We start from the raw sequence: 17,004 nt of genomic DNA on the forward strand, positions 1-17,004 counted from the left end.
GTCAACAAGACAAAAAGGCAGCCCACAGAATGGGAAGATATTCACTAACCCCACATCTTACAGAGGGCTGATCTCTAAAATTTAGAAAGAACTCAAGAAGCAAGTCTACAAAACACCAAAGGATCCAATTAAAAAGTGGGCTACAGAACTAAATAGAGAATTCTCAATAGAGTAGTCTAAAATGGCTGAGAGACACTTAAGAAAGTACTCAATATCCCTAGCCATCAGGGAAATGCAAATCGAAGCAACTCTGAAATACCATCTTACCCCTGTCAGAATGGCTAAAATCAAAAACACCAATTTATGCTGGAGAAGATGTGGAGAAAGGGGAACACTGCTCCACTGCTGGTGGCAGTGCAAACTCATACAGCCACTTTGGAATTAAGTATGGAGAGTCCTCAGGAAAATTGGAATCAGCCTACCACAAGACCTAGCAATTCCACTCTTAGGCATATATCCAAAAGAAGCAAATTCATACAACAAGGATGTCAGTACTACTATGTTCATAGCAGCATTATTTGAAATAGCCAGAACCTGGAAGCAACCTAGATGCTCCACAACTGAAAAGTGGATAGAGAAAATGTGGTGCATTTACACAATGGAGTAGTATTCAGAAGAAAAAAATAACGGAATCTTGAAATTTGCAGGCAAATGTACAACACTAGTAGAAACCATCCTGAGTGAGGTAACCCAGTCACAAAAAGACAAACATGGTATATACTCCTAATATATGTATTTTAGACATAGATCTGGGGAGTGCCAGCCTACAATCCCAGTGCCAGAGAGTCTGGGAAACAGAACCTTCAACCAATAACTGATGGAAGCAGAGGCAGACACTCACAGCTAAACACTGAGCTGAACTCAAGTATCCCAGTGACAGAGATTGAGGACTGATAAGCACAGGGATGAAGACTGGGCTTATTTAACCCACAGAAATAGCTGACCTGAACAAGCGGGGAGCTCTTGAACCCCAGACTGATGGCTGGGATTCCAGCATGGGACTGATCCAGATCCCCAGAATGTGGGTGTCAGTGAGGAGGCCTAGATAATCTATGGGGCCTTGGGTAGTAGATCAATATTTATCCCTGGCATACAAATGAACTTTGGGAGCCCATCCCACAATGAGGGATGCTCTCTCAGCCTGGACTCTTGGGGGAGGGCCTAGGCCCTGCCCTGAATGAAAAGACAGACTATGGATATCCCCCATGGAGGGCCTCACCCTCCCTGGGGAAAGGAGTGCGGATTGGGGAAAGGGAGCTGGGGGCTGGTGGGAGGGCATTGGAGGAGAGCAGGGAGAGGGATAGGAAGCTGGGATTTACATGTGAATCAACCTTGTTTCTAATTTAAATTTAAAAATAAAAAGGAAGAAAATGAAAAAAGAAAGAACACAAATAATGGGTTTCTTCACAGCAGTGCACACATGAATCCCATTGGAATTAGCCTATACTCACCTGCTCCGTAGTCCTAACTTGCCCCCCTCCACCTTTCTGCCTATCCACTTCCTCTCTGGAGAGGCAATCAATGTCTACAAATGGCAACACTACCGTTTATTAATTGATGGCAGAGGCATTACGGTGTTCGTTCACCTTTTTGTCACCATCTTTCTTGTTGACACTGAAATGGAGGAGGCACAGAAGGCTTTGGCCAACTGTACCCAGTGAAGGATTTAACAGGTCCTGGAGCCTCCATGCCAACCTAGGTACCTTGGGTCTTAAGTGCTGTGCTGTGTCTCCATCTACTGCTGACTCTCAGCTCCACACCTGTACCTCCATCTTGGTGATGGTCCTCAGTTTCTAGTCTCCTCCCAGATACTCTTACCCAAGACTCCCAGGGATCCTGGACACTCTGTGCACCAACTTGAACTCATGCTCCCCAAAACATCTGTGATATTATGTCTGGTCTAGTTTAGGTAGTCTTTGAAAGCTCCACTGTCTGCCGGACTGACTCAATGCCTCACAATCCTGCACTGCTCCCACAGACCCTAAGACAACTACACTGTCTAGAAGACCTGACAATTCCTCTTTCACCAGCTCTTAGTCCTCTTCCCCTGCTTCACTCACAGTCATGCAGGAAGTGAGGCAGTGACACACAGAGGGTCCCTGTGATACATGAAGATATTATTATTATTCTCCAATAGTCTATGGGCAGACTGTGCACAGCAGGCTGGAATCCCCAGCAAGAAGCATTGTATGGAGACAGGAAAACAAATCCATATTTGCACCTTACACAATGATGGTCAAACCTGGAGGAAGGACAAGGGGGCATGGATGTAAAAACTTTACAGAGTATATTGCCAGCAACGCTCTGCCTTCCTTCCACTGGACTTAAGAGAGAACTCTATCTCAGAAGCATCTCTGTGCAAGCTGAGCCTGCAGTTTCTGGGAATGCATCCCTTGCTATCAGTGTGAAATGCACAGTGAAGAATCAGCTCCAAGTCAGCCACGTTTCGTTTTCCACTTCCCGTTACTCTTCATGAACGAGGTGACAAGGGAATGGGTGAAGAGGGAAAAGCAGCACCAGATGAGATTCTAATGACCGAGAAACACTGTTCATGGGTACCACTTCATCATCATCATCATCAACCACCATGGTTTTACTCAGTCCCCAGTGTAAATGGTGTCTTTGCTCAAATGAGGCTGCACCTCTGAGAGTTCTCATTCTGCTGGAGTGGTTGGGGGCCTGTTCAACATGAGTTTCTGGGAAGGAGAGGACTACCTGCCTGACAGCTCTGGAGTGCCATTCAGAGGCACGAGGATGTCTCCACCATTACACTGATATTCTCAGAATAGAACACACACTCATGAGAGCCAATGTCTTATCCAGTGATGGACATGTAAACATTGTCTGTCATAGCATTGCTCCCACACTACCATTTTTAATCCTCTTAGCCCAGGATGCATACAAGTGGGGAGGAATATAGAAAAGTATTATGGACTTCCATAGATACAGTATTTACAGTGATGACCTTTTCCCTGGTCACAGGTAATTCAGAACTCCTTGCCTATGTCAGCATCCTTCTTGCCCTGAAGTCTTCTGTCTGTCCCACGGTCTGGGTGTATAACAGGCACTTAGACGTTGTTTGGATTCTAAAGGAAAGAAAAAAGCATCAAATCCCCACTTGGGCCCATGAGGGAACCAAAAGGAAGGATGAAAGCCTGATATCTTAGCATTCCTCTTGTGTCTGTTTCCTGTTCTCTGTTTCAGACCCCTGACTCCCTCTGCAAACCTATGAGATGTAAGGACTGACTTTCCATGTAAAAGAGCAGCCCCTGTTAAACCACAAGCCATGACTGCCAGAAAGTGAGGTAGCAGGAAGGCTGCCTGTAGACCTTCTCCTGCTACCTCACTTTCTGGCAGACCCAATCCCCCATTGCACCCCCAACTCTACAGCAGAACATCCATGACTCTACAGAAGAGCAGCTTTGACTATATTTCCTGCCCCTGCCTCCATCTACTGTGTTTCCCTTAGATCTTCCCCTTCTATCCTGACTCCCCACTCTTGTTGCTTTGGTCCAGAGCCCAACTCCAATAGTCACCCCTGCTAACCAAAGAGCAGCTCCTTCCAGGGCAACAAGAATGCTGAAGGCAGACACACACCTCTCCTACTGCTCCTGAGACCCAGTACCACCAGTTTCATCACCAGATCTGGAGCAGGAAACCTGCTGTGGACCCCTTTCCTCTCTGACTCCAACCCCATAGATCATAAAATCCTTGTCTTCCTACCCCAACTCATGCCAGTATCCCAGCATCCAACATCAGCAGACATTCCCTGTGAACATACCAGCTCAACAGGCCAGGAATTCAAACAATACATAACCAACACACTCTGAAAATAGAAAGGAAACAGAAAACCAAGGAACAAAACACCCATACAATGCAGACAAGATCAGAATTAAGCATCGAGCATTGCAATCGTCCCAAATCCTGATGCCTAGATACCAGAGTAAAAACACAATTAGTATCATCCAGGGCAAGATGTCTCCAATATACTCCAGCTATCCTTGCACAACAGGCCCTGAACATTCAACACAGCTGAAGCACAAGAAAAAGTACTTAACACAGCCTATATGAAGATGGCAGAGCTTCTTCATAGAAGTAATCAATAAATCCCTTGAAGATATCAAGGAAAACAGACAGTAGAATGAAATGAATAAATCTGATCTAGACCTGATTAAAGAGGATATTTGATGCTATAAGGAAAACAATATATTTATTTACCAGAGAGAGAGAGTCGCACTAGCTAGGAGTTAGAAGCGTGGCTGGCTTCCAAGAGAAAAAGGAAGGTTCCTTTTCCTTTCACTTCCTTTTATATCTACCTGTGTCAGTTTACATGTCCCTGGCCTCATGGGAGGATAGCTTTGTGGGGCTCACTCCTACACCTGATATTTGAATAGAATCATATAAAGAAATCCAAAATTCTTGAAATGAAAATTTGGGAAATCTAATTACAGGTAAACTTCACCAGCAGAAGACAAGAGCTAGGAGACAGAATCTCAGGCACTGAAGACAGTATAGTAGAAATGGATGCATTGATCATAGAACATCCTGAATGTAAATAAACAAACAAAAAACTCCTGACACAAGACACTCAGGAAATCAGGTACACTACAAAGTACCAAACCTAAGATTAATAGGTATGGAGCAGTGGTTCTCAACCTTCCTAATACTGTGTCACATTAACACAGTTCCTCAGGTTGTGGTGATCCTCAACCATAAAGTCATTTTGTTGCTAATTCATAAGTATAATTTTCCTGCCCAAAGGTGATGCTGTGAAAGGATCCTTTGATGTATCCACCAAATGGCTTATGACCAACAGGTTCTGAATTCCTGATAGAGAGGGAGGAGAAGAAACCCAGCTCAAAGGTTCAGAAATTTCTTTCAACAAAATCACAAGAGAATTTCCTAACTTGAAGAACGAGATGCCTATAATGGTATAAGAAGTATACAGAACACCAAACAAGCTGGAGTAGAAGAAAAGAATAACTGCACAGAACAAAAAATATTAAAAGATGCCAGGGAAAATAACCACATATTATATAAAGTAAGACCTATTAGTATTATACCTGAGATCTCAGTAGAGACTCTTAAAGTCAGAAGGACACGAACAGATATGTTGCAGACTCTAAGAGACGGCAGATGTCAGCCCAGACTACTGCACTCAGAGTAACTTTCAATCACCATAGATAAAGACAATAAGGTATTCCATGATAAATTTAAATTTAAACATCTATCTATAAATCAGCCCTACAGAAGGTTCTAGAAGGAAACCTCCAACACAAAGAGGCTGACTGCATCCATGAAAACAGAAAATAATTAACCACAGACCAGCAAAAACTAAACAAGGTACACACACACACACATACACACACCACCACTACCACCACCACCACCACCACCACCACCACCACCACCAGGAACATCAAAATGAAAGGAATCAAAAACCATTAGTAACTTATATCTCTCATTATCAGTAATTCTCCAGTAAAAACATAGACTAACACAATTGATGGGAAAACTACATTGATACTTCTGCTGCATTAAAGAAATAAACCTCCATATCCATGACAGACATTACCCCAGGGTAAAGGGCTGGAAAATGATGCTCCATGTAAATGGACCCAGGAAGAAAGCTGGTGTAGCCATTTTAATATCTAACAAAATAGACCTCAAACCAAAACCAATTAGAAGAGATAGGGAAGGACACTACATCATCAAAGTAAAATCCCACCTAGAGGACATTGCAGTTCTTATCATCTATGCAAATCAAACAGAAGGGTGAACAAGTTTGTAAAAGAAACATTCCTATAGCTTAAATCACACATTGAACCTTACACGTTGGTAGTGGAAGACTTCAATACCACACTCTCACCAATAGATAAGCCACACAGACAAACACTAAATAGAGAAATGCATGAGCTCACAGATATGGTAAACTAAAGAAGACTTAACAGATATTTACAGACCATTTCACCAAAGCACAAAAGAATATACATATGTCTCTGCTCCTGATAGCACTTTCTCCAAAATTAATCACATCCTTGAACAAAGAGCGAGTCTCAACAGAAACAAGAAAATTGAAATGATTCTCTGCACCATGTCTGACCACCACAGATTAAATCTGGGTATCATCAAGAACAAAAACAACAGGAAGCATACAAATTCATAGAAACTGACCAACAACACTAATGAATGAAAAAATAGGTCATGCTGGGTGGTGAGGGCTTATGCCTTTAATTCAGGAGGGAGGCAGAGGCAGGTGGATGTTTTAGAGTTTCAGGCCAACCTGGTCTATAGGGAAAGTTCCAGAATGTGTGTAAGACTGTTACACAAAGAAACCCTGTCATGAAAAGAGAAGAAAAAGAAAAAAAAGAAAATATACAAAAGAAAAATGGAATGGATCATGAATGAAATTCAGAAAGAAATTAAAGGCATTCTAAATTCAATTAAAATTATGAGACACAATGAAAAAGGTACTAAGAGGAATGATTCTATAACTAAAGGCCTACATAAAAATTGGAGTGATCCCATACTATCCACTTAAAAGCACACCAGAAAGTTTTAGAACAAAAAGAAATAATTACACCCAAGAGGAGCAGTTGCCAAGAAATAATCAAACTCAAGTTTGAAACAATAAAATAGAAACAAGGAGAACAAAACAAAAATAAATGAAACAGAGTTAGTTCTTTAAAAACTCCACAAGATAAACAAACCTTCATGCAAACTAACTAAAAGGAGATAGAGAACATCCAAATAAACAAAATCAGAAGCTAAAAGGTACACAGAAAAGCAGACAGCAAGATAAACCAGAGAATCATAAGGATATAATTTAAAAACCTATGTTCCAACAAATTGGGATATCTAAAAGGAAAAGATCATTTTCTCAATAGGTATCACTTACCAAAGGTAAATCAAAAAACAGATACACAATCTTAAGTAGACCTATAACCCCTATGGAAATAGAAGAAGTCAGTGAAATCTCCCATTTTGAAAACAACAACAACAACAACAACAACAACAAGACAGGTTTGGATGGTTTTTAGCACAGAGTTTGAAAGAAGACTTAAAGAAGCTAATGCTTTTCAAAGTATTCCATAAAGTACAAACAGAAGGAATATTGCCCAATTAATCTTATGAGACCACAGTTACCCTGATATTCATACCGTTAAGACTAAAAGAATGAAACAGAATTACAGAACAATTTCCCTTATGAACATAGACAAAAGGATACTCAATAAACTACTTGCAAGATGAATCCAAGAACATGTCAAAAAGCCATGTAGCATGATCAAGTAGGCTTCATCCCAGATTTGCTGAGGTGGTTCAACATACAAAAATCAGTAAATGTGATCCACCATATAAACAGAATGAAAGACAAAAACCATATGCAATTTTCAATAAATGCACAAAAATCCACTGATGAAATGCAATGCCTCTTCATTATAATTGTTCTAGATAGATATAATGGACATACCTTAATATAGTAAAGACAGCACGCAGAAAGTCAGTAGCTATTATCAATATAAATGGAGAGAAACTCAGATAAATTCCACTGTAATGAAGAACAAGACAAAGTTGTCCACACTCTCCATACCTATGTAATACAGTACTAGAAGTCTTAACTAGAGCAATAAGTCAACTGAAGATCAAATTGGAAAGGAAGACGTCAAAGTATTATATCAGAGAACATCTACAGCTGATAAACACTTTCATCAAAGTGTCTGGATGCATTACTAACCCAACGAAATCAGTATCCCTGCTATTCACAAAGGACAAGCAGAAGACACAATCAATTGGACAAAACAGCAGCTTATAAAATGGGAAAAATTGGTTGCTTTTTTTTTACTACCTCCATATCTGATAGGGTGTTGATTTCCAAAATATATAAAGAACTCAAGAAACTAGGTATCAAAACACAAACAATCCAATTAAAAAATGGTATATGAATCTAAACAGAGAATTCTCATTAGAAAAACCCTCAGATGACCTAGAAATACTTAAAGAAATGTTCAAGTTCCTTAGTCATTAGAGAAATGCAAATTAAAACTACTTTGAGATACCATCTTACAACTGTCAGAATGGCTAAGATCAAAAACAGAAGTGATAGCTCATGCCACTGAGGAGGTGGAGCAAGGGGAACAATTCTCCATTACTGTTTGGAGTGGGTATTTGTAAAATCACTATGGAAATCAATTTGTCAGTTCCTCAGAAAATTGGGAACCAATCTACTTCAAGATCCAGCTATACCAATCTTGGGCATATACCCAAAGCATATTTCATCCCACCTCAGTGACACTTGCTCAACCATGTTCATTGCTGTTCTACTCATAATAGCCAGAAACTGGAAACAACCTCGATGGCTTTCAAAAGAAGAATGGATAATGAACACTTGGTACAATTACACAATGAAACATTACACAGCATTAAAAAATGACATCATGGTAAGGATAGTTGACTTCATTGGGAAAGAGAAAAGATAGCTAAGAGATCTTACAGCACTGAGCAAATGGTCAGTGTTCTGTTTATATAACACTTTAACAGTTTGTTATAGGGACACATTAGGTAGGGTACAGGTGTCTGAAGTATTGAAATAAGACCATATGTGACATATTGAAAAGCTGAGAAGATTTAAGCAAGGAGGGATATATGGGAGGCTTTTGAAGGATGAAAAGGGAGGAAAAAAATACATAATTACATTATAATTTCAAAAAATAAAAGCAAAAATTAAAATAAAAATGACATCATGGAATTTGCAGGCAAACGGGTTGTACTAGAAGTAAATCATTCTGAGGTAAGGAAGACCTAGAAAGGTTAATATGGTATGCACTCACTTATAAGTGTAAATTGGCCTTTAAGTAAATGATAAGCTGTGGGCAGTGGTGGTACACGTCTTTTTTTCCTGCATTTGTGTGGTAGAGGCAGTTGGATCTCTGTGAGTTACAGGTCTGTTTTTTCTACGTATTGAGTTCTAGAACAGTCAGCTATACATAACTAGATCCTGTCTCAAACAAAAAAAGAAACAAAGCAAGCAAAAGTAAATGATTACAAAGTTACCATCTTTAGACCTAGAGAGGTTAGATAAAGAAGAGTGGTCTAGTTGGAGACGCATGGATATCTTGGAAGGGATAAATAGAGATTTTAAGGGCAGACTGGGGGCAGGTGGGGATGTAATGCAGATGGGGAATTAGAGTTGAGCGATATTGTGGAGGGAGTGATTATGTGGAGAGAAGGCTGAAATTGGGGGACATTTGGGAGTTGGTGTGGAAAACTCATGCATTGAAAACTTCCTGGAATGTGTGAAGGTGATCCTAATGAGTACTCCTAGTAATGGGGAATGGAGACTGAGTCTCAAGTGGCCGTGGATTGAAGCTGACCATGGCTGGCAGTGGTGGGACTAGATTGCACTCATTGAGTTCTTGACCCTAGGATTTCCATGGAAATTCTCAACCCAGGCTGTTTCTAAGACAAGGAAATGGTCACACTCTGAAAATTGACATTAGGGTTCCATTGCTGAGGACAACACCCACACAACTCATTGAAGATGGATGGAGAAGTCTAACTGCTGCCTACAAGGAACTTTCACCCCTATGTTCTAGTCTCTTTGGTGAGAGAAGGTAGTCTGTTTAACAAAGGGAAGGCTAACAAAAGGGAAACATGGACACCAATGCAGCCACAAAACCTCTGACTTACATTCTATCCTGCCTGTAACATATGCCAGGGAAATGGTGACACAGAAAATGTCAGAGTAGCCAACCAATGTCTGATTTGACTTAAGGCCTACTCCACAAGAAGGAACCCACACATGACCTACATGGATGACCAAGTACCAAGTTAGATAGCCCAGAATCCTAGGGTAAATACTAACAGTACTGGTCTGAAAAATCAATAAAATATTTTCAAATGATATTCTGCTATACTCAAAGATCAGTGCCTCATCCAGTCATCTTCAGATGGGCTTCCTCTGACAGCAGATGGGAAGAGATGTAGATTCCAAGAGCAAGATGTTATTTGGAGAGAGACTAAATTGGACTTCTCCATCACATCTCCCCAACAGAGCTCTGGAAATTCAATGGAAGTGAAAGCTAAAGATTGTAAGAACCACAGGAGATGGAAGACACCAGCTGAACAAGGTCCTTTGGATCAACTAAACATGGCACATATGAGCTCACAGAGACTGAAACAGCAAGTACAGGGCATACATGGATCTACACCAGGTCCTCTGCATATGTATTATACCTGTTGGCTTAGTAGTAATATGGGATTCATGATTGTGAGAACAAGGTGGTCTCTGAATCGTGTGCCTACTGTTGGGACTCTTCTCCTTTGGGGCCACCATGGTCATTTTTGATATGGTAGTGTTTGCTTTATCGTAGTATATTTTATTTTGCTGTTTTGATGTTATCTCTTAGAAGCCTGTTCTTCTCTAATGAGAGACAGAAAGAGAGTGGATCTAGAGAGGAGGGAAAGTTGTGAGGAATTGGGAAGAGTAGCGGGAGGGGAAACCATAATCAGGATGAACTTTATGGAAAGAGAATTTACTCTGAATAAAAGAAAACAAAACTATGACATAAAGATGATGATTTTTGGAATATATTGAATACTTACTTACTGAATCAAGAGAATAGCAGTAATTGAAAACCTCTTATTTCAATTTGTGTATGTGTGTCTTGCTGTGTGTGTGAGAGAGGTATGGAGAGAGAGAGAGAGAGAGAGAGAGAGAGAGAGAGAGAGAGAGAGAGAGAGAGAGATGGGGGAGGGAGAGGGAGAGAGAGAGTGTGTATGTACGGGACTGGATCTGCATGTAAGTACAATGTCCATGGAGGCCACACTATGACTTGGGATTCCCTGGAGGGCTAGGGTTCTTTGCATCTGTGGGGAGCCCCATGATGTTTTCTGGCAAGGGTGTTGTAATTCTCCAGCTGCATGGTGGGATTCTGCTTGGATCTATTGTTCAGGCATTTGATGTCAAGTCTCAGGGCACAGATCACATCTGTGAGAGATTTTACTTGGAATAGAGCCTTGTAAAGTTGAGTTACATGGACCTCACTCACCCTGGCAAACAATCTATTTTGTCATCGTGAAATGATATGACCATTTTCAGGTCCACAGACAGTGAGATCAATATATGTGTGTGTGTGTTTATGTATATATGTATATATTTAATTTTTATTTTTTACATTCTAATCCCAGTTCTTACTCTCTCCCCTCTTCCTGCTCCCCCGGTCTTCCCCTCATGCCCCCTTTTGCTTTCAGAGAGAGTAAGGCATCCCATGGTGAGTCAACAAAGTCCACCCCATCACCACCTTGAGGCAGGGTCAAGGCTCTCCACACTGTGTAGGCTGACCAAGATGTCTCTCCATTGGAAATTGGGCTTCAAAAAACTAGTTCATGTACCATTGATAGATTCTGCTCCCACTTCTAGTGGCCCCACACACTTCCCACCCCAGCCACTGTCACGTGCATTCAGCTGTCCTATGATGTTTCTCCAGCTGTCAGTCCAGACTCAGTGAGTTCCCACTAGCTTGGTCAGGTGTCTCTGTGGTTTTTCCCATCCAAGTCTTGACCCCTTTGCTGTTATTATTATCCTCCATCTCTTAAACTGTACTCCATGATTTCAGACCAGTGGTTAATTGTGGATCTCTGCATCTGATTCCATCTGTTACTAGATGAAGATTATCCTCAATCTGATTACAGCGGAAGGCCAGTACAAGCACCTTCCCCCCCTACTACTGCTTAGAGTTTAATCAGGGTTCATCCTTCTTAATTCCTGAGAATTGCTCTATTGCTAGGTTTCCCACTAATCCCATTATGGCTCCTCTATCAGGATAATACTTTTCTTGCTCCCTGCCTCTGTTCTTCTTCCAGTTTGAACATCCCGTTCCCTCATGTTCACCTTCCCAGTGCCCTTCCTTTTTCCCCTCTCCCCTACCACCACCATCCCTCTCATGCTCCTGATTTAATCAGGAGAGCTTGACTATTTCACATTTCCCTTTACTCGTTGGATCCAGGTATGTTTCTCTTGGGATTCTTTGTTATCAGGTTCCACAGACAGTGAGGACATCATACATATATACATACATACATACACACATACTTACATACATACTTACATATATACGTACTTACTTACATATTCATGCTCAGTTAACTTAGTGCTACATCCTCTGAGTGAACATATGGTGTGAGAAGTTTCACAATTTCCTTGATTCTGTGCTGAGAGAGGGGGGGAGAGGAGAGGGAGAGGGGAAGGAGAGGGAAAGGGAGAGAGAGAGGGAGAGGCAGAGGGGGCGGGAGAGAGGAGAGAGAGAGGTACTTTCTGGAATCTTAAGAATTCCTTTGTGCGACCGTCAGATGGTGGAATCTAACCAATGTTCCATTTCAGCACTTATGAAAGGACCCTCCACATGCACCACAACAGGACCACCAGCACAGAAAGAATAATATCTGGGACTTGGGGACCAGGAACACAGGTGTTCGCAGACCCTTCTTCTTTTAGCACAAGGAGGAAAGGGTCTCCCAATCTGCACACACTCACTGAAAATCCAGTGGGTGATGGAGCTAGTGGACAGAGCCTGTGCCCTTGTTCACTGTGTATTTGCTTGTCAGAAGCAGACTCAGGGCACCTTCAGATAACTCCTGATGTTGAGAGGCTCTGAAATCGTGAGCATGTCCCCTGCACTCTTGCTTCAGGCCTGGATCCTGTAGAATGAGTATGGTCATGTGGCAGTCTCCATGTGCCTTGGCTATCTCTCCTAGTAACCTAGGCAACCACCTGCACTCCATCCTGTCAGAAAAATCTCTTTTTCTCCCAGGATATTGAAGTCCTCTGGGACAGTGGTTTCAAGATAAAATTAACAGCCTCTTCCAACACCTCCTGTCCAGAGTCTTTATGGGGCCTCAAGCTGAGGCACGACATTTAAGGACAGCATATCTGCAACCTCTCATGAGAGAAAATCAGAATGTTGCAGTGGGGGAATATCTGTGTATTTCAAACTGGCTGGGAGACGTTATCACAGTGCAATCATACAGGCAAATTATGAGCAATGATGAAATGTGCTGCAATAGCATCACCATGGCAACTCCAATCCAAGCATAATTGGAGTCTCTCTTGTACAGTCAGCCTTTGAAACACACCTGAGGTTTTAGGAACAGGGGCAACACTTCTAATGCATGGGAAATGGCTCGTGAAGATGCTGCCTGCTATCTTGTGAGTGTGAGAAACATATCCTGGTCTGCTCCTCCAGGAAAAAGTCCACCAAAGAGTGTGAGTCAGGAAGTGGGAACACACTGTGGTGGGGGCTTCACTACTCAGGAAAGGGATGGTATTATTTGAAGGTAGGTTTCAATTAATTAAAAGTGTACAGCTCAGGACAAGGGAGCATGGTGGCTAGTAAATTGTCTGGCTCATAGGACCCACTCATAATCCTAGGGCTGTTAGGAAGAGAGGATTCCTGGTGCTCACTATCTAGCTCATCAAGTTATACAGTGAGTTACAGGGTCCTATCAGAAATCTGCCTCAAAACACATGATAGATAGTCATAGAGCAACACATCCACAGACAACCTTAACCTTCCCCTACACATCATGATTGCCCACACTCCCGCACATGGACAGGCACTCAATCATACAGCACACATATATAACTGTACAGTTCAACCCTTGGAGCAGGACAAAGAAATGAAATCAGTGGAGGTAGAGATGATGAGTCAGTAGTTATGGTCAAGTGAGAGCATCCACAGGACTCAAATAACTGAAGGCAAAGTAAAGGGGACTAACTGGTCCCCATAGAAGACCACCCTGTAGGGGAAGCCACGGTATGGCTGGGGGCTCCAACCACCACCAAAATGCCTCTGATCAAGCCCTAAATGTTGTTATGCATATAAGTCATGGAGTTTTCCAGAGGGCAGGGCAATGTGGTTGGCAGCTGTGCCAGGGTCATCCTGCAAAAAGTTCCTGCATCCACCATGCCAAGAGAGTCACAGCAGAACCTGTTGTTGGTTGAGGTGGCTCACTTGACTATGTGGGAGAGGGACCTTAGGCCACATGGTTCTATGACCCTCTTCCTACTCTGCCATCTCCCTTTGAAACTTTGCCATTGTGTATTCTGAAGAGTGACACATAGTAATGTTGGCTGTGGAAGGCAGATAAGGAAGACTGCTGGGTAGGTGAAGAATCAGGGGAAGATGTGACAGGAGAAAACAAGTGCCTACTACAAGAGATCCACTGATGAAAATCACAAAGACAAACATTGCTGTTTAAAAAGGGAGAAATATTGCAAAGTAACAGGCAATCTTAACTGTAATGGAAATTTTACTGGTCACATGGTCAGTAGCATGGCTTAGACAGTGTGGTACAAAACTCACAATGTGTTCAACAGAAAAGTTGTTTCATGGATTAGGGTGGAGATCGGTACACAGTGTCTTCACCTCTTAAAATCTCTGACAAATCCACATGATGACTTTCCAGTCCACATTAACAACAGGAGGCAGGTGGTCATAGAACAGAACATGTTTTCACGTTGGGAAGAGGGCCCAGTGACTGCAGGTCAGGGGGCATGTGAGAATGAAGGACTACAAACAGCACAGCCAGTAACATGTCTCACTGACTCCCCCTTGTTGCCCAGTACAAAAGAGGCTCTGCCTCTTGTAGTCAAATGACAAGGAAGAAGGATTACCCTGCCAGGTTGCCTGCACCCTCAGAGCTATCAAGGCACCCATAATGGCTGGGAGGCATGTGTTTCCAGACCTTTACCAGCTCCTTCTATCATGCAGAAGCTATACACTGAGCGCTGAGGAGTGGTTGCTAGGCAGCAACCTGGAGCCATGCCCAACTCCCTCATTTGAATAAGCCCACCCTACCTGTGTGGCATACAGACAGGTTAAATGCTGGTTCCTCTTGACAATGCAAAGAGGGGTGCATCTGCCCTCCCAGATGCCCTCTTGGATCACCAGAGTCTTTTAGCAGCTGAGAAATACAGAGCATGCACAGATCCCCGGTACTACCACTAATTAACCCACAGGCTACTTTCCACTGCTGGCCCGAGACAAGCAAGAGCAGGCAGAAGGGTAAACTGGCCTCCCCACTTTCCAGTCTATGAGACCTGTATACCCAGGCCAGAGCTGTATATACTTGGATTACTGAAAAACATGGGACTCCTGAAATCAGTCCCGACAAACATTCACTACTTATCTGGTGATAATGATTTTTATCACCAATGTCTGGCACCATAACAATGACAGGCAAACCTTCCTTCAGTACAGTCTTACCCACTCCCTGGACTGTCCATGCTGATCCCAGAATGCATGCTGCTTAGCCTGGAGGCCGCTATGTTTACCATGCGACCTAGCTGTAGGCAGGCTGTCTCAGTCCAGCCAACTTTTGCCAGCAAAGCCTACTAACATATACGATTCATTTGCGCTTTTATTTTTGTCTCTACTTTTGTCTTTCACTCGCCCTGTTACACATGGCTTGTTTATGGAATACTGTGCCTTTCCAGGGCCCCTGTTTTATATGCAGCAGATCTGCCTTCTTGTCTCTGACTCTGTCTCTTTAAATATATATGTGTATATATAGCCATTGTTTAAGGAATGTAAGGTAGCTTTATATACAATTTAAATTCAACTACACTAAATATCAAATATTTCTAAATCGTTATATATTTAAATGATGGTAAACATTTAAAGTTATAGGGGTCTATTTAAAATTAACAAAATATTTATAGCACCCAGTGCTTCTTGTAAGCTGTTTACAAAGGTAAAGCTGTTACAAAAGGGGATTTTTCTCTAGTCACCTATATGCTTAAGGCATGTCACTAAAGATAAATTTTATCTGTTATGTGTACTAAAAAGACAAACAGCCCTCAAATGCTCAGAGATCTAGAGAACATGGCATTTAAATGTTTCATTTAAAATCTTTTTATAACAGAGAGCCAGGCCATCTGCTGGCAACACCCCATTTCCTCCAAGAAGACTGGTGGACACTGAAGAAACTTCACCCACAAAGGTGACAACACTGGCCACTGGGCAACCCTGCCCTTCACCTCAACTGCTGCAAAGGACTCTTCTATGGACAAGCGGAGAGTGGCATTGACTTTTCTCAATGTTGCTTCTTGGGTCAATGGTAGGGAAGTCTTCCTAAAAACCCCCAATCCACTGGTCTCACTATCAGCAGAAGGCAGGTGTCCTTGAATTCTTTGCCCTCAACAACTGTGGAGGACCTTGGAGATGGGTGTCCATGCAGCCAGCTAGTAAGTCTCTCATTCTCCAATCTCAGGTAAAATTTTATCCTTTTCAAGAACTCTGATACTTTTCATGACTGGTAGCTTTGCCAGCTTAAAGTAACGGACAAGGCAGAGATCAAACTGTCACAAAACAGATGGTTTATCTATATAAGATGGTAATATAATAAACTGACTTGAGACATTAAAAAGAATGAAATATGTTCCAGATTACTCTCTTTCATTATGCTACTGTTCATAGTCTTAATATTAATAAAGTTCTGATAAGCTACAAATCTAACTCCAACAGAGTACTAAGCAACTATACCACTATGTGATCATAGCTGCAAAGTCAAAATTAAGGTACTTTTCATTGTGCTAAATATAACCATCAATTTTAAAAATGTTAATGCTTTCAGCCAAGGTGCTTCTAACATAAATATGCTGATGTGTCTAATACTTACGTTTTCACAAACTCAAAGGATTCTTGTAAGTTCTGCATACCAGTACCCAGTTATGCCAGCACCATTTGTTGAAGATGCTTTCTTTTTTCCATTGTATAGTTTTAGCTTCTTTGTCAAAAATCAAGTGTTCATAGATGTGTGGGTTAAAATCAGGGTTTTTAATTCGGTTCCATTGGTCTACCTTCCTATTTTTGTGCCGATACCAAGCTGTTTTCAGGACTATAACTCTATAATAGAGCTTGAAATCAGGTATGGTGATGCCTCCTGAAGTTCCTTTATTGTATAGGGTTGTTTTGGCTATCCTGGGCCTTTTGTTTTTCCATATAA

The sequence above is a fragment of the Mesocricetus auratus genome, unplaced genomic scaffold, assembly GCF_017639785.1.
Source record: "Mesocricetus auratus isolate SY011 unplaced genomic scaffold, BCM_Maur_2.0 Super-Scaffold_100003, whole genome shotgun sequence".
NCBI classification, from domain to species: domain Eukaryota; kingdom Metazoa; phylum Chordata; class Mammalia; order Rodentia; family Cricetidae; genus Mesocricetus; species Mesocricetus auratus.